Below are 26,229 nucleotides of genomic sequence, written 5' to 3' on the forward strand. Positions count from 1 at the left end.
GACCCCGGGGCCCCTTCGCCCCCTGCTGGAAGCTGGCTGAGCGCTCCTTGGCCACCAGGGCTGTGCCCTAGGATGGCTGGGCCGCCACACTGCGTCCCCGCCAGGGCGGCTGGAAGGGACATTCTGAGGGCCGGCGGGATGCCCGCGATCGCCCCCTCCTCTCCAGCTAGTACATGGCCGGCCACGTGGCAGAGGTTTCTTTCTAGTCAGCAGGGCACCTGCCGTAGGTGCTAGGGTGCTCCTCCTTCCACGGGTGAGCAAGCTGAGACTCAGGGAGGGAAGCACCCCTGAGGGTGGACTCACCTGCCCTCCTGCCTCGCTCAGTCCTGGAATTCCTATTCCTTACTCCCCCCCCCCCCCCACTCAGTTCACCCAGGTTCTTTCCGCTCAGAATGTCACCTCCCCTCCGCTCCATCAGGGAGCAGTGTCCCCCAGAAGCCCAGTATCCTCGGCTCGATGCTCCTCTTGCTCACTCTTAGGGTCCTCCATCAGCCCCTCACCCCTTCCCGTCTCCAGGCAGATGATGACATTTCCCCTGGCTTTGGCCCCACTGACCTCAGGGTGGCACATCTCTAAAGCGCTCAGATTCTGTAGAGACACCTGCACACAGCCTCAGCTGATCTGCGCTGTGTCCTCAGCCCCACCCCACCTTCCCAGGCTCCGAGGTGAGAAGGGGAAATACAAATGCAGCCCTCCAGCGCTGGCTCACGGGGGAAGCTGGGACACCAACATGACTCAGACACAGTGGGACAGGCTCGCTGGTCATCTGGAGGGTGTGGTGGCAAGCAGAAGCTGAGGACACTGTGCTCCAAGACGGATGGCCACCTTGCACACACCAGCCCAGGCTCGAGAAGACTGCTGAAGAGCTCGCTCAGCGTGGACACCTCAGAGGGAATTAAAGGGCATTCCGCACCCGTGTCTCCGACGAGGATTTAAGAAGAGTCCACTACAATGAGGGCTCTTAGACGAGACGCTAAAATATCTGGACGACACCCAAGAGTGATCCCAGACCTGGAAACAAAGACCCCAAAGTCTCATTGCACGAGGAATAAACAATGGAGTTTTCATCAGAATTGTGCTGAGCTGAACAGCGGTGCCCAGTGGCTGCCGGAGGCGGCCACAGGAGTGCCGCTCCCGTCCACCCGAAGGCTCACGAGCCAGGGCTGGTTCTTCTGAGGCTGGGATGGAGACTGCCGCTTCCTCTGCCCCAGCACCTGGGGGTTTGCTGGTGGCCATGGGTGCTCCTCGAGGGCTGGTGCGTCCCCCAAAACTCCCCCATCTCTGCAGGCCATCCTCCCTGTGTGCCCGTCTGGCCCTTCCTGAGCAGGTGAGAGATCCCAGAACACAACACACAAGATCGGGGAAGAGTGTCTGGAGAGAGTGCAAAACGACGGCAGGTCTGACTCACGCCGGGTGGAGCAGGAGGGGTCAGGGAGGGCTTCTCGGAGGAAGGGACATTCGGAAGAGAGCTGAAGCACAGAGGTAGTTAGGGAAGTTGGGTGGGCTTCCGCGGAAGAGGAGACCACTTGTGAAAAACCCCAGAGTGCTGGAAGCGGAGGGAAGGGTGAGGGGGGGAGAGCACAGGCCGTGGAGGGAGGTTCAGTCCGAGGACAGGGAGCTCCGGGCAGGCTCGGGGGCTGAGCTTGGAGCCCAGGACCCCCAAATGGAGATGCCACGTGGGGGGCTGGAGTTCAGAGGACAGAGAGATGTGGGAGCCGGACACGTGGAGTCACCAGTATGTAGTTGGCGATGCAATTCGCTGGTGCGGTTAGGGCCACCCGAGGAGAACCCAGTAGAATGGCATCAGTCAGCTACTGCCACGTAAGGACCACCCACAGGATCTCTGTGCTATGAACCGACACGAATGGACTTAGCTTTCCCGTCTGGGCAGCATGGGGTCAGGTGGCGCAGGCCGGCCCTGCTGGGCGGCGGGGGTCTCCGCAGCTTGCGCCCGCCTTGGGGGGTGGCTGTCCGTGACTGGTTCGTGCCGGCTCTGCTGCCATTGTCCCCCTCGCACCGAGGGCGGCCACGTCCTGCTCGTCTCATGGCCACGCCGAGGCCACAGCAGGCGAGGCCACAGCAGGCTGGGAGGAAGGGCTCAGCACAGGACTGCATTTCTGCATCAGCGGCTAAGTGAAGCATGTCAAGGGGCCAAACCCCAAGGGCAGAAGGCCCTGCACAGGGTCTGTCGAGGGTCACAGCCCTGGGCACGCGCAGGAGCCCAGGCTGAACCCAGCTCTGTGTCCTCACACAAGGGCTGCACCCAGGCCTTGTGTGGGCTGTGGGTGGGGTGGGGTGTGAGGGTGTCACTGTATAGATGGGGCATTGGGGGGGGTCAGCATTGAACAGCTGGGGGAGGGGCCCTCGCGGCTGGGGCTCTTGTCTGAGGAGGAAGTTGGGTGAGGGGACCCCGGCCATGGTGACCTCACTTCCCTGACAACAGAGCCCATCAGAATTTGGAACCCAGGTAACCAGGAACCCACATTCCAGAGACAGCCCCCGGCCCAGCTCATTACATTGCAGATAGTGAAACTAAGATGTTCGCGTGCTGCGTTCCCAGATCCGGAGGTTGCCGACGGAAGAAAGCGCGCCCAGCAAATGCTGTCTCAAGATGTCCTTTCAGGGCTCCCCACCGCCTCTGGCCGTTTGGTCGGAAAGACCACAAGGTGACACCAGGAGTCCCAGAGCCGGCCACCCAGCCCCACAGGGTCTAATCCACCTGTGCAGCCCCAGGTCCCCACGTGTGTGTGTGTGTGTGTGTGTGTGTGTGTGTGTGTGTGAAGAGGGGTCATGTAGGGTGGGCCAAACCCATTCAAGAGCAGGCTGATGAGGGGTCAGATACCCAGTGGGCGTGTGTGTGTGTGTGTGTGTGTGTGTGTGTGTGTGTGTGTGTGTGTGTGTGTGTGTGTGAAGAGGGGTCACGTAGGGTGGGCCAAACCCATTCAAGAGCAGGCTGATGAGGGGTCAGATACCCAGTGGGCGTGTGTGTGTGTGTGTGTGTGTGTGTGTGTGTGTGTGTGTGTGTGTGTGTGTGTGTGTGTGTGTGTGTGTGAAGAGGGGTCACGTAGGGTGGGCCAAACCCATTCAAGAGCAGGCTGATGAGGGGTCAGATACCCAGTGGGCAGGTCTTGTTCAAGGTCAAGGGTGGCTGGGTGGGACGGGGTGTGTGCGGATGCGAGCTTCTGCCCTGGGTTTATCCCAATTGCCCTGGAGCGGGGGTCACTGTACCGCGTGCAGGGCTGGGCACGCAGAGATGTGTCTGATCTGGGAGCAGGAGGGGGACTGGGCAGGGGGACAGGGAGGCTGGCTGGGCAGGGCTGTGATGCCTCTGGGCCGGCTACCCGTCCCTGTCTTTGCAGACCACGGATGAAATCGGGAGGAGGCTGGCGGACAGCCGTGATGTTTCCGCGACCTGGGGCGTGACCCCACAGGGGTCCCCAGGAGCAGGTGCTGGGGATTGCGGGGGAAGGCCTCCGACACCACCCAGACCACTGTCCCTGGTGGTCATTGACTGGATTGTGCTCCAGGAATGCAGCCCACGGAGACCAAGCTCGAGGCTGAGAAGCCTGGGGCGGGGTGCCTGTGGGTGTGTGGGGACGGGTCGGGGCTGACCCACAGGGAGGAGCCCCCAGAGGCTGCTGTGGGGCCAGGAGCAAAGACTGGGTGCAGAGCACCCAGCGGGTGGACTGCAGTCGGGGAGACGTCCCGGGGAGGGCTCCTTCCTGGCTGCGGCTTCTCTGGGAGGCTCTGGGCTGGGCTCTGTCTTGCAAATACCCACGGAGAGCAGGCACGGGGGTGAGCTTTCCTCCTCTCACAGATGTTCCACGACCTAAGGAGCTAGAGCCGGCTCCAACTCCATCAGCAGCTCTCCAGGGAGGGGTGGTGCCTGCAGAGACTTCAGCAGGAGCCCAGGAGCCGGCAGTTGACCCGGCACCTGCCCACGGAGAGCCTGACGCCGACCAGGAAGGGCCTGCTCGAGAACCTGTGCCCGGAGAGCCTGCCCCTGTTCCTGCCACTGTTCCTGCCGGAGCCAGGGCCCCTGTGCCTGCCCCGAACTGTGGCCCTGCTCCTTCCCCAGACCCCGCTCCTGCCCTGGATCCTGACCCGTCCCTACCCCTGCCAGTGCCCCTGTCCCTGCCCCTGCCCCTGCCCCAGATACTGCCTTGGTTCCTCTATGTGCCATTGCTGCAGACCCTGTCCCTCCCCTTGCACCTGCCCCTTCCCCTTCCCCTGCTTGTGCTCCTGTTCTGGCCCCTGACCCAAGTCCTGCCCCTTCCCCTGCCCATGCCTGTGTCCCTGTTTTCACCTCTGACCCAAATCTTGCTCCCACTCATGTCCCTGCCCCTGCCCGTGCCCCTGCAGCTGCCACTTCCCCAGCACCTGCCTGTGCACCTATTCTTGCCCCTGCTCCGGATCCTGACCCAGCCCCTGGCCTGGATCCTGCCCCTTCCCCTGCCCCTGCCTGTATTCCTGTTCTTGCCCCTGTCCCGGCTTCTGCCCCTGCACCTGCCCCTTCCCCGACGTGTGCAACTGTTCTTGCCCCTGACCCAGCTCCTGCCCTGGATCCTGCCCCTTCACCTGCCCCTGCCTGTATTCCTGTTCTTGCCCCTGTCCCGGCTTCTGCCCCTGCACCTGTCCGTTCCTCTACCTGTGTCCCTGTCCGTGCCCCTGCCAGAGCCAATGCCCTTTCCCCTGCCTGGGTCCCTGCTCCTGCCCCTGCCCCTGCCAGAGCCGATGCCCCTTCCCCTGCTTTCCAGGGCCGCGGGCCCTTCCCTTGGCCCTGCCTGTGCTCCTGTACTTGCCCATGACCCAGCTCCTACTGTGCATCCGGCCCCTGTCCCTGCTCTTGCATCTGGCCCTGCCCATCCTCCTGTTCCTGCAGGGCTCCCAGAACCACAGCCAGAGCCCACATCCTCGTGGGGAGAGCCGCTTCTACAATTACCCTTGTTTCCATCACCCGACCCTGATGCCCCGCCAGATTGTTTCATCCCCTCCCCCTGTGTTCTTTCTCTCTGGTACATATTAACTGTTATATTATCTTTCCTTATCCTCTACGCTGTTTATTATTTATTTTAAATAAAATTAATTGTTTTCTGTTGGACAAGTCTGGAGCATTAATTATATTCCCAATGCTGTGCCACCGCACCCCAGAACATTGCTGCACAATATCTGCTTCCGCAAAGGACACCCTGAACCAGAAGGCCTCCCTGCCCATTTCTCCCCGAGCCCAGGCCCTGGCGACCCCTAAGCTGCTTTCTCTCTCTGTTCCTTTCCTGGGTGTTTCCTGTACGTGGAATCACGCAATAGGGGCTTTTGCGTCTGCCCCCCTATTTTCAAAGGGAACTCGTTTCCTTCTGTATTTATTGGACACAGAATTTCCCTTATTCGATATTGAAATGCCTGGGGCTTACAGATCAGACGTGATCAGAGAGGCCACTTTAGGAATTATGGGCACAATCTTGGGGCCGAGACCCCTGTTCCTGCTGGGACACCTCAGCCTGACCCCAGACAGGACAGGGCTGGTTCCTCCTGTGGCCCACACAGAAACCAGGGAAATGCAGAAAGCTGGAAGACACACCCCAAAGGGCAATGCATTGCTCACAACCCCAGGCCAGAGAAAGGTTTCAGCGGACTCTGGTCCAAACCACGCTCCAAGTCACTGGGTTCCACAGGGAGAGACCACATGCATGCAAGTCCAAGTGGGGACAGGCACGGGGGGAGTCAGAGAAGCGGAGCTACCAGGGAAGGACTCTGGCAAAACAAAAACCTCTATGGAGGCAGCGCTGGTCACCCTCAGACCGGCAGGTGTCTGGTCTGGGGACCAGCAGCCCTGGGGAGAACGTGAGGAAGCGGAGGTCCTCTGGAGGAAAGGGTGACGGCACCCCTGTCTGGGAGGACAGTGCGCAGCACCCATCCCAGCCTGCAGGTGCACCCATCACCTACTGTGAGCAGCTCAATCCCAGCTTGTGGAGGGAAGACCCGTGTCCATAATCCCCTATTTGCAACAGAATCCATAAAGGGGAGTTTGTGGGTCAACACGTATACAGTGTTTAAGGTACAAGTCTCGATTTCCAACATCCATGGTCTGCTTGTCCACCTTGAGCCTTGTTTGGGAAGCAGGGGTGGGGACGCCCGGGGCTGTGACCTGTGGGAGGGGTGGGGAGGGGGAGCTCTGAATGGAGTGACCAAAGCACACGGGGTGACCTGCCCAGGAGGGACCCTCTCGGTCCCCAGCCCCTCTCCTGACCTCGCGCACGATGGCCAGGGTGTGATGATGAAGGTGCTGGCCCTTGGCTGGCCAGTTCCGTAGCTGGTGTCGGAGCTGCTCAGGCTCCACACCGGGCTCTGATCCCAGAGCTGGCGTGAGAGCTGAAGCTGCAGCTGCCCCAGTCTCGGGAGCTGCGGCTCGCATCGCTGTTGGACCTGCCTCGAGCTCTGGGGCAGGTGCTAGAGCTGAATCCCCCTCCAGAGATGATCTAGATCCGGTTCCGCACTTGGATAAGGCTCTTGAACCCACGAACGGCTTTCCTCCCCTGCCCATTTCATGGATGACAAAACTCGGAGCGGTGACGGGACCGGCTACCTGGGGGTAATGGCTACGGGGGGATTCAGCCCAAGGATCCTGCATGACCTTCACCTCGTGCCTCATACAGGTCGGTCCTGAGCTGCCCGAAAGGGGGAAGGGCCTGAACCGCTGCTCCCGGCACCTGATCCCACCTGATCAGAGACTCTCGCCAGGGACGTGAAGTCCTCGTTTGACCTCTGCTCCGGCCAGCCCCACGTGAGCAGGGACCGTGCTTCCTCACCGCTGGGTCCCCAACCCCAGAACAGTGCCTGGTAGTGGTATCAGTTCACATTGTAGTGAATCACAGGGATCCCCCAGCAGCCCCTTGATGTGGGGGATGCTGCTTACAGAAGAGAGATCTGGGTCACAGACTTGTGTTCACTCTTTCATCCACTCGTGCAGCATCCCCACCTGTGTCTGTTTGCTGGAATTCAGAGGGGACCCCCAGACACCCTCCCTGCCCTCGGAGCTCCCAGCCCAACCCGTAGGTCAGCATCTCACCTACAGTCCGCAAGGGGGCGATACAGAGCTAGAGCATCTCTAGCACCAGACCTTGCAGGAGGCATGGGGCTGGGCCCGCCCTGGTGGCAGCTAAGATCTAGAACCATCTGACGCACTAGAACCTGCCCCAGTGCTGACTCGAGCCAGCCGTGGAAGCAGCTCGAGAGCCTGAGCCAGTGCCCCCACAGACTAGAGCCCGTCCAGCTCCGACCCGATAATACTGGTATTATCAAAATCATTCTGTAGACAGAACCCGAGAGAAATATTATGCTTGTATATACCCCACCCACTACCATACCGTACAACACTAGTAAAAAACAAGAACCACTAATCAATCACCAATTACATAGGATATGATCTGCACTATCTTCACAACTGATAAAGGCTAAAATATGTTTAATTCTAGCTTTGTTAACATAGGTATCCTTCTTGAAATGATCCTAAATATCTTCCTAGCTCTGGGGAAAATCTGAAAGAAGCCCAGAGCTGATATATTTAATGTCATTCAAACCCAAACTACTTATTCCCAACAAAACAATCAATTGTGAGAAGTTGATGGACAAAGCAAAAGGGTAGAAACCCTATATATGTATATCCTTTCAGCTCCCTGATGAGGTACATTCATAAAAAGCAGTCTCAAAGCATGTAACTCCTATCAGGTATCAAATCTGCCTAATTTCTATAAAATTTATTTAGAGCAATCCAATAATTCCCAGTATTTCAACAAATATTGATAATCCCTTATTATCAACAGGTTTAACACTCACAGCAAAATAAAATAGTAAAATAAGAATAAATACCAACACACAAATAAATAAGTACAAAAGCTGACCGACCTAGGAGAAAAGGGTGGGGTGACCCACTTCAGCAGGCCACCACTGAGGGCCTCCCCCAGGAGATGACCCTTGAGTCCTAAATGGGAAAGACTGGGCAGATGGACAGCACCGGTACAGGCAGCGGACTGGGCTAAATTAATCCAAGGCAGGCTCTGAGCCTACAGTAGGCAGGGGCCCTATCTTTGTGGGTCATGATATCAAGCTTCTTTCCCATCAATATTCTCACCATTTCTACCATTTGGATCACAATCCAGTTTTTACTTTTCTTAAGGTCTAGCCCATACAAAAAGATTTCCTCTTACGATGCAAACTATCCATCAGTGACTTACCACCATGGGTCTGTCTTCATGTGAGTGAGTGACAATGAATGGCACACCGATATTTGTGTTAAATGCTTGTGTGCCTCATCCCCTTGATTCTACAACAATCCAATGAAAAACAGACTGTTATCACCCCCATCTTATAATATGCCAAGAAACAAGGGTTTGGCAAAGAAAAGTTATCTTCCTTTTAAAGCCTATACTCTTAAACACTCTGAGCTGATGGGGACCTAAATATGAGTCAAACACAGTCCCTGACCTCAAACAGCTTACGTTCTAGTGTCCAGGAAAAACAGAATGAACTCAAAAAAATAATTATAGGGTGAGAATAACTGTCATAACTGAAGCAAAAATAAAATGTTACAAAAGTTCAGAGGAAGAAAGACCCCCAAATTCTAGGTGGGAAGAAAAAAGTTTCGGCGAGTGTTTTTCATAATAGTAGCCTCTGAGCTGATAGCTTAGCTTACTAAAAAGGGGAAAGGCATTTGGATCAGAAAACACTGTAAGCAAAACACAGAGATGAAGAGGTATGAAGTACACTCAGCAATAAAGCGGTTCGAGTATTCTGGAGCTTATGGCAGAACAAAACAGTGGTCCAGAGCCCAGGGTCTGTAACCAGTCTCTGGGTTCAAATCCCACCCCATCATGACTGATCTGTAATCTCGTACAAGTGACTTAATCTCCCTGAACTACAGTTAATTCAGCCATAAAATAAGACCACCACCTAACTTATGGGTTTGTTAACACAATTAAATGAAATGTGTGTAAAATATAGTACTTATCACAAACATAGAGCCTACACTGAATTGAGTATCATTAATATTGGATGTTAGGAACAAGAAAAGAGGTGAAGATAATTAAAGTTTCGAGAATAATGTTAATAAAGAGACAAGTTTAGGACAAAAATCAGCTTTGGGAAGGGCACTAAGTAAGTAGTTTGGTTTTCTATAAGCTGAGCTTTCAGCTCCGTTGAGTATTCGGGTATAGCATTTACAATGTGGTGTAGTTTGTTTTCGGTGCCTTTGGCTCCCTAGAGCTACACATTTAGAAGTGTCATGAAAGTGGCAGAGGTGGTAAGGAGAACAGAGCAGAGCAACTTTAGACCAAGGACAGAACTTGGAACATCTGCCTATCTTAGGGGGCTAGGAAATAAAAACGGAAAAGGAGACCAAAAAACAAAAAGAAAAGCTCTGCCAGAGAATCAGGAAAAAATTAAGAATGCAGTGTCATGAAACCTCTTCAAGAGGGAAGTGAATTTCAAGATTTGATAGCATGTTTTGAGTGTGTATACATTTATGTAGCAAGTTAAATAATCCAATTTTACTTTTTTAAAAGACAGGAAAAAATTATTTGTCACTTATTTTTTTAAATCTTTCAAAATTAAGCAAGCCTTACTAAAGGAATGTCTACTACAATATTTCCTCAAATTTTTTCTGATTAATCACCTCAATAGGAAAGACAAACATATAACCAAAATAATTTAATAGGTACTAACAAAGGGGAATATGAAAAGTGCAGAGAAAGGAGCTTGATTATTTCAACTTAAAGAAGAGGTGAGGCAAGGTTCAAGAGTAGGCAGTGGGTGCAGCAACATCAGAGCCCGGCCTTAAGGAGGCGGTCAGGCGGCTGGAGCAGGCAGGGGGCACTGATAGGAGAAAGCCCCGGACACGCCTGCTAAGTGAAAGCACGCGGCCCCTTGGGAGCACAGCCCATTAGCAGCGACCGTGCAGTCCGAGCCGCGGGGGCAGGAGCACAGGCTGGAGGTCAGCGGACGAGGGAAGAGGCTGTGAGTCATTCAGACCTGAGTCTGTAGGCAGTGAGGACCCATGAAAAGAATGTAAATGGCAAGTTCCTTAAATGCAGCTAAGAATTACTACCAACTGAAAATCAAAAATGAATATATGGCAACTCTGAGATTCAAGTGAAAAGTATAATCAAAATGTAACATGCAGACAACTTCTCAGAGACATAACTGCTCTGTAAATCAAGGAATATATGTGGTAAATTTTGAAACATAACAGAGTTACTACTGATACAACAGACACCTAAAATACCTGTAAGTATTTGTAAATTTTGTCTTAAAATTTGCTAGAAGAATTTCTACCTGAGTGTCTATAGTTAGTATTTTAAAAGCAAAAACAAATTTGTTTCCAGAGATGAAAAAGATTAAAATAAAAGCAACAATAACAAGGAGGTCACAAGCCCACAGAAATACACTAATGTTTCTCATTGCTAATTCACAACCTAAAAGATGTTCAAATGTAAACACATTTAACAAACAAGATGACACACTTACTGTTGGCTTCACCAGCAACTGACCCATCACTGTGAACATGCGGGAAAGGCCAACAGGGGTACACACTGCAGGAGAGGTCACAGAGAGGAGGCTGATAAATGGCTAGTGCAAAATACAGAACAGACTCCAAGACGATCGTTGTAAGAAAAGTCTTGCCTCAAATTTAGATTCTCTCAGTGTTTTATCAGAGGAGCCTTCATCAATAAAGAAGCTAGAGAGGATGACAGGTGAAAGATGAAAGATACCCAAAGACTGAAGAAGGCTTAGCACGTGCAAGACTCTAGCAGTTGAATAATAGTATTTTCACTTAAAAAATTAAAAAAAAAAACTAAAGAACAGATTAAAATTTCAAGTACTGAAGGAGTTGAGAACCAAACAACTATTATCTTAACTCCTTTTAACTACATTTATCTGCTTATAATATCCCTGAGATATGCTGTAATGCCTCAGGTAAAACTGAGTACATTTTAACTAAATTAAACCACAAATTCACCACACAGGGTCTATGTTACCACTCAAAAGTAGACTCTAATGCTTCAGTGAGTGTGGGCCTGTGTGTGTGTCTCTCCACAAGAGAGGCTTTCCTTACAGAACAGCACATGAGTATTATTTCATGGCTTCAGTTTATCAAAATTTATCTTAACATAAAAAAAGTTAAGGGCCAATTTTAAAAACATCTCCAAGCTGTTAAGTAATTTCATCAGGAAACCTTAGTATAATTTTCTAGAACAAAGAACTCCATTTTCCCATCAACATTAAGCCAGAAAAATACTTACAGAGAAGTAACAAACATCCCGTCCGAGATATACAGGAATATAAATAGGGTAGGTAGAACTCCCAGAGATCTGTAAAGAAACACAAATATATTTTAGTAAATCCAAAATATTGTACATTAAGATATAGGTTGACTACAATGTTTGATAAACATCATAATTGTCTATTTGAGTCTACTAAACCATATAATTTCTAAATTGTACAATAAAAAGATCTAAAACAGAAAAGGAAATACCCCTTTTGCAAAACTTGTTTGGAGGGAGAAAAAAAGTCTCCATGGAATTTTAAGAACAGAAACCAACTAAGAAACAAAGAAAAATCTTAAAAAGCTGCTTGCTCGTTCTGAATACAGCAAACACAGGAACACTCATTTATGTTCTTAAACCTGTCTAAAGACTTGTCAACTCTGTAAATTAACAACAAGGGCTGACCACACAAAGAATCACTACAACATTCACGACAGCGAACGTGTAGTCATAGGCCGGTTCCAGGTCCCGGAGAGAAGCCGACTGACCGTACAAAGACTCCATGCTCGCGGCGTCCTTGTCAACGAGCGCGGAGGCCACCCACACCATCCCCAGGATGAGGAGCGCAAGCAGGACAAGCATGACCAGAGTTTCTAAAATTCGGGCTCGGATTCCCTCAAAAAGATAATGGAGATCTAACTGTATTTCATTTCATCTCATGATTAATTAGGCTTCTATCTGTAAGAAAGCACAAAAATTCTTTGGAAAGGGAAGAAATTTCTATTTATAAGGAAGACAGAAAACACTAGCTTTACAGTGTCATGTTTAGACTACCTTTGTTTTACCAAATTATGTAGAATACCATCAAGCTTTAAAAAACCAAAAAAATTCGTCACGAAAGCATTTTTCAGAGCAGTGTTTTAAGGGGCGCCTGGGAGGCTCAGCCTGTCAAGTGCCTGCCTGCCGCTCAGGTCATGGATCCAGCCCCACGCGGGGCTCCCTGCTCAGTGGGGACCTGCTTCTCCCTCTCCCTCCCGCTTGTACTCTCTCTTGCTATCTCTGTCACCGCCTCTCTCTCTCTCAGATAAATAAAATCTTAAAGAAAAAACAAAAACGGGTTTTAAAACACAGACTGATGAATTATTGTCTGTGGCTCTAAGCAAGGGCCTCGAGGACGACCACGGTCCGGGGCCAAGCAGCCATGGGAGCGACGGACCCCGCGAGTACACACAGCCCCCAGTCCCTGGGCGCCAGCCACCTGCACCGCTCCCGCAACCTCAGGTGCAGCCACCAGCGTCCCCACCCCCTTCCCCCATGCCCACAGGGCCAGCGCCCCCTCCCCCGCTCCCGCCAGCGCCCCCCTCCCCTCTCCCCCCGCCCTGCAGCGGCCAGTGCCCCCTCCCCGACTTCTGCCAGCGACCACCTCCGGCTCCCGAAGCCCGTGTCCCCCCTGCTCCCGCCAGCAGCCCAGGGACTCCCTGCGCAAAGCCCGCAGCAGAAACCAAGGCCAGGCGCAGTGCACGGTTATCGATTATGTACTACACTTCTTTCTTCACATTAGATAAAACCGCCATTACTTCATGTGCCTGGAATATAATAAACCATCTTTCTGCACAATTTTGTTTTAAATATAAAACAAATTCTGACCTCAGGGCCAAACCAGAGGCCAGGCTCCTAAACTTGAAACCTATTGGACAAGCCAAACAAACAAACGAATAAAAACAACTTTCTTATATTCCTGAAAAGTCACCAAATGATTGAATCCATACCTAAATTCAAAGATTCACATTGTTGTTTTATACTATAATGTACATGGAATACAACAAACAAAATTAGAAGTAAATCCATGTCTCTCGATAAAAGAGTTGGAGGGGCCTGCTCTTATTGCCCAGTCTTACACAGGACTGCCCTCGGCCGGTTAAAAGATGTCCCCAGGTGTGGAGTCAGCACACCTTAAGTGTTTCCAGTAGGGAGGTCGGTGGACCAGAGTAAATGACGCTTGTATTTTATTTAACGCATCAGATCTAACAGTAGTTATGACTCAAGTAAGATGAAATATGAACAGTCCCCAAACATACTACTAAAAAACACACTCCAGCTTTCCTAAAGAACTCTCCAAACCCGCACTTCACAACTTTCAAACCACTTAGGATACCAAAACATGACCACCACCCCCCTTTTTTCTTTTTTAAGTAGGCTCCACGCCCAGTGTGGGGCTTGAACTCACAACCCTGAGATGAAGAGTCACAGGCTCTACCAAGTGAGCCAGCCAGGTGGCCCAGACAGCCACCTTTTAATGGTAATTTCTTTTTCCTTCCTTCTCTCTTTCTGAGCAATAGTCTTTTTTTGTAAGCAAGAATCTTCTTATTACACATCAAATATTACGTGGAAAGCTTGTAACCGATAAAAAGAACAGGTGCTTTGATGAGAATGTGTAACACCCTTTCAGCTTGTCTCTTCCTATCTCTGACTGGAGCCCAAATCCTGCCTGCCTCCAACCAGAACTTAGGAATACTAAGGGCTCCCAAAACACCTAACACATGTGTCTTAAGTGTTATGACATATGAGCTAAACACTGCAACCATGTTTGATACAAAACAGTAGTGATCCTTGGAACCATCTGAGACCCACTGTCCCCAAAAAGTGTTTTAATAATATAATTATTAAACAATTGTAATAACGTAATAAGTATATAACCATTACGATGATATTAAGTGTTGGGGAATCAATCCACCATAAGATTTACACACTTCCTCTGTTATTTTGGTAAGAAATATCTGTTGGCAATTAAATGTATTTTTCTTCAAATATGTTATTCTGCTTCGGGAGCTAATGCTCCATGGGCCTCTCTCATTTCTGTGCATCTCAGAGGCAGGGATAGACCTTGTTCTGGACTTTTTTTTTTAAGATTTATTTATTTTGGAGAGAGAGCATGCATGCATGCAGGGGGGAGGGGGAGAGGGTGAGGGAAAGAGAATCCCAAGCTGACAAACCACTGAAAGTGGAGCCCAACAAGTGGCTCAATCCCATGACCCTGAGATCATGACCTGAGCCGAAATCAAATTGGATGCTTAACCAGCTGAGCCACCCAGGAGCCCCTGGACTATCTTATTAAGGATGTCTGGATAGCAAACAGCCTTGGAAAATAGAGACGCTGTCTCTCTGAAGCAGGTCTGTTTCATACAGAGCAAAGCACAGACAAGTTTGCTTGAAGCCCATTTGTGGGTTCCCCTGAGATTCCTCAGCTATGACTTGAGCCCACTGTAGGAACAGCCTCCACCTGAGCCACACTGCCCCCATGAAGCTGGGGGGTGGGGGTGTTGTCCTGGAGAACAGGAAACTCATGGCTTGCCTGTTCTGAGTAATGAAGTCCTTTGTCTCTGATCCAGGAGTCTCATGTCTACAACTACCATGCAGGAATCTAGCAGACTGTCAGCTTGCAAGTACAGTAAAATCTCAGACCCTCCACAATTCTTGCAGCTTTGGCTGACAAGGGTAGGCAGCTAACATGGCTTTCTAGAGAAGAACAAATAAGGGCCCACAAGGTTGGGTTAGGGGCAATGAGAAAACTCCCAAGATCTAGCAGGGAATGCTCTTACCCAAGCAGTAGGCAAGTGGGAGAAGTATGAGTCCCCCAAGGACCTGACGTGCTAATGCCTGTCAGAGGCTGAGCTACAGGTGGAGCTTGGTCATAGCCCCTTCTCCCAGAGAGTAGGGGTGTTATCATGTTCGTGTAACACCAAGCCCTACAAGGCCAACTAAAAAGACTATGATTACAAGGAACTATTTTTCTTGTAGACTTTGTCCTTTTCTGTATTTTCCAAATTTCATAGAGTGAATGTGCAAGGCTTTAAGTAATATGAGAACAAATTAATGTTGTTTTTAATTTTTAATTTTTTTCTTAAAAGAACTAACTTCCAAGAGATTGACACTCAGAAAAATAATTTTTAAAATATCCAACTTCAGTTTATGAGACACTATAGCGAGCTAGTTCAGGACCCCAACTCCAGCAACAGACTGCTTGGGTTCAAAGCCTGGTCCCATCACTGACCAACTGTGTAACACTGTGCAAATTTCTAAACCTCTCTGTGCATCAGTTTATTTCTTCATAAAATAGGTTTATCCCTACCTTATGGGGTCATTATAAGGATCAAATAAGTTAAAATAAGTAACATGCTTAGCATTAGGCTAGGTGTTTAGTAAGCACAATATAAGGGTTAACTGTAACGGCTCAAATTACTGCCTTTGTTTTTAAATTTTCCAAGGCTTTGTAGTTCACCTATCATTTGTGTTTCTGGATTAAATTTATTTCTCCTAATGCCAGCTTATCAACTTCTTTCCATCTGTCACCTATCATTCACAGACCTGTAAGACAGCACATCCACTAGCCTGACTCCCTCGTCTCTCAGACCCATCCTAAGATCTCAGACTGTGAGACTGCTCCATATTTCTCTGATACCTCCAGTCCTCTAACCTACACTGTGTCTTCATCATTATAACCTCCACTCCCTCAATCCACCCAACTCCTCCAATCAGTCTTGTTTTCACTTGCTTAAACCCTATGTTGAACTGTGTATTTTTTTTTTAAAGATTTTATTTATTTATTTGAGAGAGAGAGAATGAGAGATAGAAAGCACGAGAGGGAAGAGGGTCAGAGGGAGAAGCAGACTCCCCGCTGAGCAGGGAGCCCGATGCGGGACTCGATCCCAGGACTCCAGGATCATGACCTGAGCCGAAGGCAGTCGCTTGACCGACTGAGCCACCCAGGCGCCCTGAACTGTGTATTTTAATGAAAATCCAGTACCAATAATATTCTAATATTCCTGGTCCCTTTGATTTCCACCAGACTACCTTAATTCCACTGGCGGCTCATTCCTTTGAACTCTCAGTCCTGTGAAAGAAATTTACAAAATCTTGAGAAACATGTGCTACTACATTCCAAAGTGGGTCTTTGCTGTTACCTGGCAATACTTATGCTGATCTCTGGCTAACGATTCCCTCAATGATTTTTTAAATGTTTTCCATTCTCCTTGACCCTAAATCTCATCCCCTGCTTTCTAGCAAATTGCAGCTGCCCTTACCTCTTCCTTAGTAGGACATAACTGGGGAGACTGCACATCCCTCAGCTTCCTTCCCCTATCTCTGGTTTCTCTGTCTCCATTCTTTCTTTCATTCTTTATATAAAGGAAAATGCCTCAGATCCCTTTTTTCCATGGCTCAGGCTTAGATGTTCATCCTTTCAACATGCCGGATTAGTGCTTCTCAAACTTCAGCGTATGTCAGCATTACCAAGGGGCTTGCCAATCCCTGAGAACCAGCCCAAAGACACTTCAGTCAATTCTGACGAAGCCAGTTCATGTGACGAAGCCAGTCCAGATAGACTGCTCTGTTCTTCCCCTGGGTGATCTCGGCTCCTCACGTAACCAACGGCTCTAAAGTTTCCATCTTTAGTCCAAATCTCACCACTGAGACCAAGATCCATACATCTAAACGGCCACCTCCCCTCAAGTATCTCACAAGTACATAAACAATTCTAAAGTCAAACTCATCACTTTATCCCCTAAACAAGCTCCTTCAGTGTTACATACCCCAATTAATGGCACCATTACCCACTGTTTTTTCCAGATGCTGCAAACATCCTTATCATCCCCCTTGCTGCTGCACCCTCTCTCTCTCTCTCTCGCTCTCTCTCTCTCTCTCACACACACCTTGGACTCTGATCTATTCAAACACCAAGTCCTTCTGATTCTACTGTGTCATTACAACTAAATCCATCCACTTCTCTTTCTGCCACTACATCCAACTCACCTGGACAACTCCCTACTTTGCTAGCTAGTAGTCCAAAATGCAACTCTTAACTCTTTCTGCCTGACCTGTTGCCTACATTGCAGTGGGAATGCAATCTTTGCAAAACACAACTCTGATCGTGTCACTCTTAGTCAGAACTTGCTAACAGAAGTACAGGCCAGCAACAGGGAAACAGGTGCATTAATGCAACAACACATAAACATCAAATCTCATTAGCATCACTTCTAAGAAAATGAGGTGCTATACACATAGATCCTTAAAGCTGGGTCTTACTCTGTCTTCTGCTGTTTAGATGGTAGACAAAATAATTAAAGACAAAACAAATATAGATGAAACAAATTATTTATGATTTAATAGCATACAAAAGTGCTGTCCAAAAGACCCTTCTGTGATGATGGAAATGTTCTGTGTTATCCAATAAGATAGCAACTAGCCATACGTGTTTATCAAGCACTTAGAATGTCGTTACTATGAATGAAGAGCTGATTTTTAATTTTATGTAATTTTAGTTCTTTTATGAGATCTCTTTTTAGAATTGCACTGCAGGAACCCTTCTCTAATCTTTAGAAGGTTTGAGAATTATTTGATTAGTAAATACTAACACAGGGAAAACACACTCTTCGGAGTCTATTACGAGCTTTGCCATGGACCATGTCCTGGAAGTTTCCCAAGAAACCTGGGCTTCAAGACATTATCTATAAGAAATGTGCAATATAACTTGCCTTGGTTACTTCTCAGATATTTAACAAATCAAATGAAATATATGAAAGCAGTTTAAAAACAATAAAATACAAAGCAAGCATGAACCTTCAATAATACCTGGCTGCAGGGAAAAAAGAGGCTAGTGCCTATTCTATGTGAGAATCAGATTTGGCATAGAAGACATTAGGTTAACAATATTAACACTATTTTCAAAGTTTAACTTTTCATCAATTTCTATCACAAGTAAACACTAGCACCTGTCTTCCTGCCTCTCAGGCACTCCAACCCAGGAGGCATGCTAGTCCTCCACTGACAGGCCAGGCAGAGAAGGAAACTGGGAATGGAGCACTATGGACAGAGGAAAGCTCCACTGCTGAACACGTGGCCCTTGAAAGGCATGGCCAGGAGAAGGAAGACCTCACACCCTGGCAGGTGGTCAACATCCTGCCAGGCAGGCTACAGTCAGGCTGAGCTCTAGCACAACAAGAGAGCTAGAACTACCAGTCTCACCCAACAGGCAAACACGGTGGTGACTGTGGGGCTCATTCCTAACAGCCAGCTAAAGAACCAGGATGGGGTGGGGGAGATACGGTTTTGTAAACCAAGCCAAGGATGGTAAAGATCCTGTAAAGACTCACTTCATTAGTGAAGAGCCTCATTATAATTTAACCTGGAGGTTCTGGACTAAAAGCCTAAGCTGTACTAAAACAATGCAAACTCTCATGTCTTCATTTGTGTTGAGGTTCTAAAATGATTCTAAAAATAACACACCCTGAAAGATAACCATGCAGGAGGAACCCATAACCAGCCCCCTCCAGAAAGGGGAGCATTGATGCATTTTTAGATCCTTCCTCTGACAAACCAATGGAACCTAAGACCTACTCAGCTTTTATGATTTATTTTTCCTGTACAAAAGCTTTGTCTGCAGTAGGCTAAGTATATATATTTGGGAATACCATGGTAAATAAGAGAAAAAGACACACCTACAAACAATCACAATAGAATTACAATCCCTAACTGCAGGGGGAGGAAGCAGGTCACCACAAAGGAGGCCCACCGGAAAGACTTAAGGAGCACCAGGAGGTAGCACTAAAAGACAGATTCCACTGGGAAGTGAGTAGAGGGCTTCCTGGCAGAACAGCACATGAAGACGGGAGGCCATGAAAGCACCTGGAAAGTCCTGGGCAAGGTGAGGAGCTCAGGGGGATACAGCTTGGGGAACAGGGGAGCCTCCTGAAAAATGTGGCCGAAATGGCAGATGGAAGCCAAATTTCCAGAGTTGTAGATATAACGTTACAGATTTTAGACTTCATTTTGTTGGCAGTTAAAAACTATCAAAAGATTTTATGGAGGTTAGTTACACAATATCATTAAGAAAACAATGCTGGAAGGCAGTGTGGAGATTACATTGTATAGGAAGGAAACTGGAAGCAGAAAAAACAGTAGGACAGTGGTTTAAATAAATCCAAGCAAAAAATGATGAAGCCTGAACTAAGGTAACCCAAAAAGAAAAGAGGAACATTCAGAGCACTTATTCAGAAGTTATTCATAGTAGTGAATCCAGTACTTTTAAGCTATCTAATGCACTAAGTTCTTATTACAAGGTAAGGTACTTTATTACATCTCTTCTAAAAAAAATAAATCAGAAGTATAATTTAATTCTGGGCATTTAAGAAGGAAACAAAAGTCATCATGAGATCAGACAAATCTTTATGATAACTCAAAAAAGCTTTAAAAAATTTTAAGCCCTTCCCACGCCTGTTTAAAAAAAAAAAATCCCACGCTTATAATAAAAATTAATACTCATTAATTAATGTGTAAAGAGAAACATTAAATATCAAGTAATCCCAACTAAAATATGAAAGTATACAAGTATTTAAATCTAGCATTCTGAACAACTTCAAATTTCTTCTTTGTGTTCTAAAAAAAAGATAACAGGAAATGTTTTCTAAGAACTGGTCATTTCAGTACTTAATTCTAACTTTTTCTTCTGTTGATATAGCCTTATTTTTTCAGTTTTTGCCTGCTAATCTTATTTTTAATAACTAAAAGAACATACATTCATATATATACTTCTGACAATTCAGTGCTTTAAAATTCAATTATTCTAGAACAGTAAGAACTTGTCTTTTTTAGATAAGAACTTCCTTTGCTTACCAGATGTGCAAACCAGTAAATTTGTAAGTAATGAAACTGCTAATAACTTCAGTTTTTTAAAAAAGTAGGTATATCACAACCTAAAATATTCCCTAATGTCAAAACTATCAGGGGCGCCTAGGTGGCTCAGTCGTTAAGCGTCTGCCTTCGGCTCAGATCACGATCCCAGGGTCCTGGGATCGAGCCCCGCATCGGGCTCCCTGCTCACTGGGAAGCCTGCTTCTTCCTCTCCCTCTCCCACTCCTCCTGCTTGTGTTCCTGCTCTCGCTGTCTCTCTCTCTCTGTCAAATAAATAAAATCTTTAAAAAAAAAAAATTATCAAACAATCCAATCGCCTTTATCTGCTTATGCAACATTTATTTCCCATACAAATGGGCCAAATAAATGGGTTGGTAAAGTAATATACCAAGTTTCAACTATACACTGGCAAACATTTCATAGAGATCAGAAGATTAACACTGTACCATGCTGAATAAATTATTTTATAGACAAATAAATATGTTTAAATGCCAAACAGATTTTAACAGCCCAAACTCCAGCCGTCCTGTGGACCTGGGGGCATGTGCCATAACGTGCCATAACCAGGTAAGCAGCTCTCTAGTCAGCATGAAATTAGACATTAGTTTTACTTTCAAATAAAGTTTATTCCAGCCAAGGGTAGATAGTTTTCAAGTCCCCTCCCAAGAAAAGTTTTGGAAAAGAGACTCTAATCGGCAATGATTATTTCCATAAAATTGCTTCATGAATGTTGGAAGTAGTAGGGCCAATTTAATTACGAGTATAATTACTTTAAAATCTGAACCTATTTTTTATTTCCTCCATACTAAAACTCTTCATTTAACAAAGAGCCCAAAATTGTGAGACTTTTAGTTAATAATTTAATCATCATATAAAATAAAGTTTGAAGTCTAGTTACCTATTAAACATAGTACCTATTTTTTTACAACTTATACTGTTACAAGATAAGGCAGTTCCTATTTCAAAAAGTAAATAAATAAAGCTATGTTGACACCACAATATCTTATATGTAGCTTTGCTATCATATGTAAAAAATAATCCTACAGAAATCTTCCTGATGTTTCATATCAACTTCCACATAGCCAATACATTTAAGCACTTACTAAGAGTGGCTGCTCCTACTGCATCTCATATGGTAGGTGAGACAAACAAGACCCTCAGCAACTCCACACCGAGATAAGTACTGCCAGCCCATTTTACAGATGCAGACACTAAGAAACATGCCTGAAGTCCCACGTCAGTAAGGAGAAGAGTCAGGATTTAAGTCAATCTAAATGCCAAAGCTCACAATTTGTCCACTATACTATTATGCAAATAAAGAGAAAATTTGGCCTTAGAGTAGAAATCTCTCATTTTCTGATAGGACAGAAAGATGAAAGTGCTATATATTGGTCCAATTCAACACTCATACCATCTCAAAGTATATGGGTATACCAGTGATAACTTTTAGAAACACAGCTGCTATTTAACAGTAACAGTTACTGTTACTGAAATTATAATTTAGTTCCCTCCAATATGCCATTATACTAAGAACAGTGACAAAATTAAGATCATTTCATGAAGTAAATGATTTTTAGTTCAAAATCTTTATAAACTCAAATAATTTTAAATGAAATAAATGTATTCTTTTCCTCAAAGTAGTACTTTTATACATCTTTCTCTGAGATCCCATAGGCCAAGCTTCAATAAATCATTATAACCACGCCTTTTACAGTAGATTAACAATTCCAAAAAGAACCCTGAGCATAACAACACTACCAGAATCAAACGTTTTAAAAATAATCATCTTTATCCATGTTGTTTCTATGGAAAACAGGGAGTGCTCCCAAGTGGGGGAGGGCAGAGGAATTCTATTAATAAATTACTGAATGATTTTTTTTTTCTTGAAGGTGTTGGGAAAATCAAATTAACACATAACAATAGTTAGTGAGATATGACTCCATTTTCTGTAATAAACACCAAGATCAAAACGCACCCAAGGTAAATTTCCTTGCAAGTTCCCCAGCAGGAGTTTTCCTTTTTGTATGCGATTTCCTCTCACCGACAAAAACCAGGCCAAATACGCGCATGTGCCGCTAACACTAAGCAGCACTTCCTTATTCACTCATGTCCAACAATTTATGGATGATCAGTGGCAAAAACGAGCAAAAATAACGAAAGAATGCCATGAAAGCTCCCTGAGACCAAGCTGGACTTCCTACTCATTTCTGTGTCTCTTTCAGATGGAGGCCTGATACAAATTAGCCACTGGGGGGAAAAGTCATCTGGTCATAAAATACACTACAAGGTCACTCTTATGTAAGTTTGCCAAAAGGGACATAAACCAGGACAATTTCACACTGTGACACAGGATAGAAACATATTCAAACAATCTCTGTTCCTCCTCCATTGTGCTGTCACAGTGCTCAGCTTTATAGGCCTTCCCGGCACCGGCACCGGGCTCTTCGCTTCCACCTGGTCAGTCTAATTAATTAAGAAAGGAAGTTACCTCAAATTCTGTGCTTTTTGCTTTTATTATCAAGCACTTCGTTTGAAGTTATAGGAGTTAACCTCTTAATCCTACAGACCGTGTGCTATGTTCTGGACATTTGGGGATGTCTGGATATAGCTGGATAATTGGTCAGGATGTTGCTGTCGCTTATGTTAAATTTTATGCCAAGGCTTCAAATCAAAGATAGGCACTAAGGTGAGGCACGATATAAAGTTACTCCCAGAAACATCTTTGGTTTGCGAATTAATCTGTCACTGATTATATTTTTTTCACTTTCATTAAATTGTTGAATTTTTACTTCGTAACATCTGAACTCAAAGTAAGATGTTAAAATATAATATGAAATAAATATATTCCTAACCCTTATTTCAACCCTGGCCAGAGGTTAGACCCTCAGAGTTCACGATGCAATCAGCAAACATCTTCTGACATCATCCCACATAATCCAGAGGCCTCTCCGAGGCAGAATGGGAAGAGAAAACCACACAGCTGATCTGAGGTGTGACAGGAACAGCAGTGCTGTCGGCCCCAATACCCTTGTACTCTGGTATATGACTGAGTGACCAAGACAAAAACTGCAGAGAAAGGATCTCCACCACAACACACAACACTCAGCAGATGCAACCGTTTTTATCAGAACTGAAACAAACATTAAGATGCAAGCATGGGATCAGGTTCAAACACACATGAACAAATATAATGCTTGACACAATACATAAAGGTGACTAATAATATAAATTTGATAAACATTTAGGTGCTAATAAGAAGTTAGAGTTCTAAGATAAAAGTTACCTTCTTACTAAAAAAATGTTTTGCTTTATCCAAACCATTTACATTCTCCTACCCTTGAGAATATAAAGAATGGGAATAGTGAGGAGATGGTCCTAATGAAATAGAAACATGCACCATGGTAAGGAGAGAGAAGAAAGGCTCATTTACGGCCCTTAAAAGGGCATGGTCAACCCCCCAGGCCTAAAATGTCCTGTTTGAATTAACATAGTGGTTTAATTAAAAACTAAGTAGAGAATTCTGCTTAATTTGATTTTCAATTCAAGCTCTGCATCCGCCCGTGGCTAGTGGCCAATTTCCGCGTCTCGGCACAATATGCAAGGGGCTGTTTTAAAATCGATTGCCCAGGGGAATCAATGGGAGTATGGTGGAGCCATATGCCATTTAGGGACTCCACCAGACTTAGACATAGTAAAACAGCACCAGGAGGGTGGCCAAAGGAATAAAAAAGAAATTTAACTTAACCATATTTCAAGTTTGTCATTACTCAAATCATTGTGCGGAATCTACCAATTAGAAGTGTTTTCTAAGCCCTCTTCAATATCCCTTCAGACTAGATGTGTCTAATGCCAATGAGCAAAAAGCTTTAAAGGATATACACAAAGGAATATCCTTGCTAGCCAGCTGTGTTAAAAGTCAATGTCTGTGATACATTCGCTTCAGTGAGGCAGCAGTACAAGTCTGGGATACAGTCTACAACACCGTGTAAAGAACTACAGATCTTAACAAACACGATGTAAAACCTGCACAAGTCAACTCCTAGGATCGTGTATTAGAGAAAGGCCTAACAATGAAAGGCTCAAACATAGTTTACACATTTAAGACTTAACCATGCAATGCTAATAACCCTTGCAACTTTCACATAATTTATTTTAAAACTGAAAAATATGAATATTTAAAATAATATGTCACAATTACCTCAATTTTAAAGTTTTCCAAACAATTCTAATAGGGTCTAGAATGCACCTTATCTTCAAGCAGGTTTGATTTTGCTTCAGTCCATGTCATTTCAAAATGGGAAAAATAATTTGTAACCTTAAAATTGCCCAAGATAATATGTGAATAATTAAGAACCGACTGTACTGTACTCCGTTGCTTTCTGATGGCCCCATAGAACACTTACTGGTGAAATGCATTAAGCTCTAGAATGACAGCACTAATAGCTACCATACCCTGGGCTGTGTGTTCTACATGAATAATCTCCTCTCATTTAATCCTTAAATAATACAGTAAGGTAACAATCATTACTATACTCATTTTACAGAAAGAGAACGTGAGGTCCAGATGAAAAAACCAGCCCAGGCTGTGAGACTCAAAGGGCAGATTTCCTCACCTGAGCACCCTCACCCTCCATCTCTCTGCCACAGGCCCCTCAGTGCAAAAAGAGCAGAATCATTCTGCCTCTTAGCCCCATTTTCCCTTCCCTCCTCTAAGAGTTTTAAAGACCAAGTTCTTTCATTTGGTTCCTACAACGCCCAATCATTGTCCAGAGATGCAAGTTGGACAAATGGTAACCAACCATCCTGAGCTCTGTCTCCTTGCCCTCCTTTAGATCCTTCGCTGAGCTGGGGAATCACCTGGACTGGTCATGTCGACTGTACCCTACAGTCATCCAACACATCAGTCCCCTCTGAGATCACGAAATGGGGCTGGTGATGTTGAGGGATTCTGAGGAGACTAACAAAGATGTGCTTAGAAAAGAATAGTCTTTTAAGTGCGTATAGAGAGACTAGATGTAAAAAACTTAGAGGAAAGAATGCTCTACAGTGGTAGGTATGAAATATCTTCAAGTACCTTCTTGTGTCCTTCCTCAAGCTGCTTCTCCCCTTGGACCTTAGTCTACAAGGGGGAACAAGAGAACAGTGACATGTCACTGGGGTTTTTGTCAGTCTTTTTTTTATTCTAGAGATGGTAATTCTACTCCAATAAATGTAGCCAAGTCCCTCTTCTAGTTGGTTAGTTCACAACAAGGGAGGAAAACAATTTGGAGACAAGAGGTCTGTCCACATTACACACTGTTTTTTAAAATAACCTATTTAACTAAAAACTAGAATTTTATAAAGAGTATAAATTAGGTAGAGAAGCGTATACTACCAAATATGAAATTACACTTAACACTGAGCTTTACCAATTGTTTTTGTACTTGGCAAGATTACACACAAGGCAGAGATAGGACAAAAGAACAATCTGCATATTTAACGCAAACATCAGCACAACAATGTTGGGGACCTATGCTGCAACGCTGTTTAGCAGGACAAGGTGCGTGACCGATTCAGTATGGTGGTGTCTCCACATGTACTCCTTCCCTTAGTGACATATGTTTAAACTCTGACATGTGCATTTATCTCCATACTCAAATAAAACAGTAGATGCAAAAATCTTTTTCAAAATTCTGTTGCCAACACCATTATCTATAGATAATGGAGCACAAAATCCAAACTAACTGGCAGAGGATTCAAGGCCTCCAGGATGTGACCCCAACAAGATTCCACGCACCCTGATCTCTCACCAATTCTCCGTTCTGTAGCTAAGGGTCAGCCATTCCCGCAATCCAGTCAGAACCCGTGCCTTCCCCCAATTCCCTAGGCAAATCAAGCTCTTCGCTCCGCAGTGCCCCCCACCGCAGCGGTGTGAAAGTCCATCACACTGCGTCCTGGCAGACTGCACCTCTTCTTTCTCCTTCCGCCTACCCCTGGGAGGCAGAAGCCCTGACTTCATTTCTGTCCCCAGCAAGGTCCTACAGTAGCATAATAATTACTTTCTAGTAGGTGCTTAGTAAAACTCTGTTGAATGAATGAATATCCATCAAAAGCTTTGGCTCTAAAATTATACAGAAATCGCTTTCTCAAGTGTCTCCTATGCTCTCACTTCTTCTTGATGTTCTTTCCATTCCATTCTTCTAGAAACTCTGTCTTCTGGCTCCTAGAAAACCACACTTCTCTTGCTCCCCTGCCTTCTGGCAGGACCTGCTCAGCAGTCCCCTCCGCTTCCTCCCCCCGCAGCAGG

Source organism: Eumetopias jubatus, unplaced genomic scaffold, assembly GCF_037043125.1.
Source record: "Eumetopias jubatus isolate StellerSeaLion01/CBP00866 unplaced genomic scaffold, mEumJub1_p1.0 scaffold_84, whole genome shotgun sequence".
In the NCBI taxonomy this organism is placed as follows: Eukaryota; Metazoa; Chordata; class Mammalia; order Carnivora; family Otariidae; genus Eumetopias; species Eumetopias jubatus.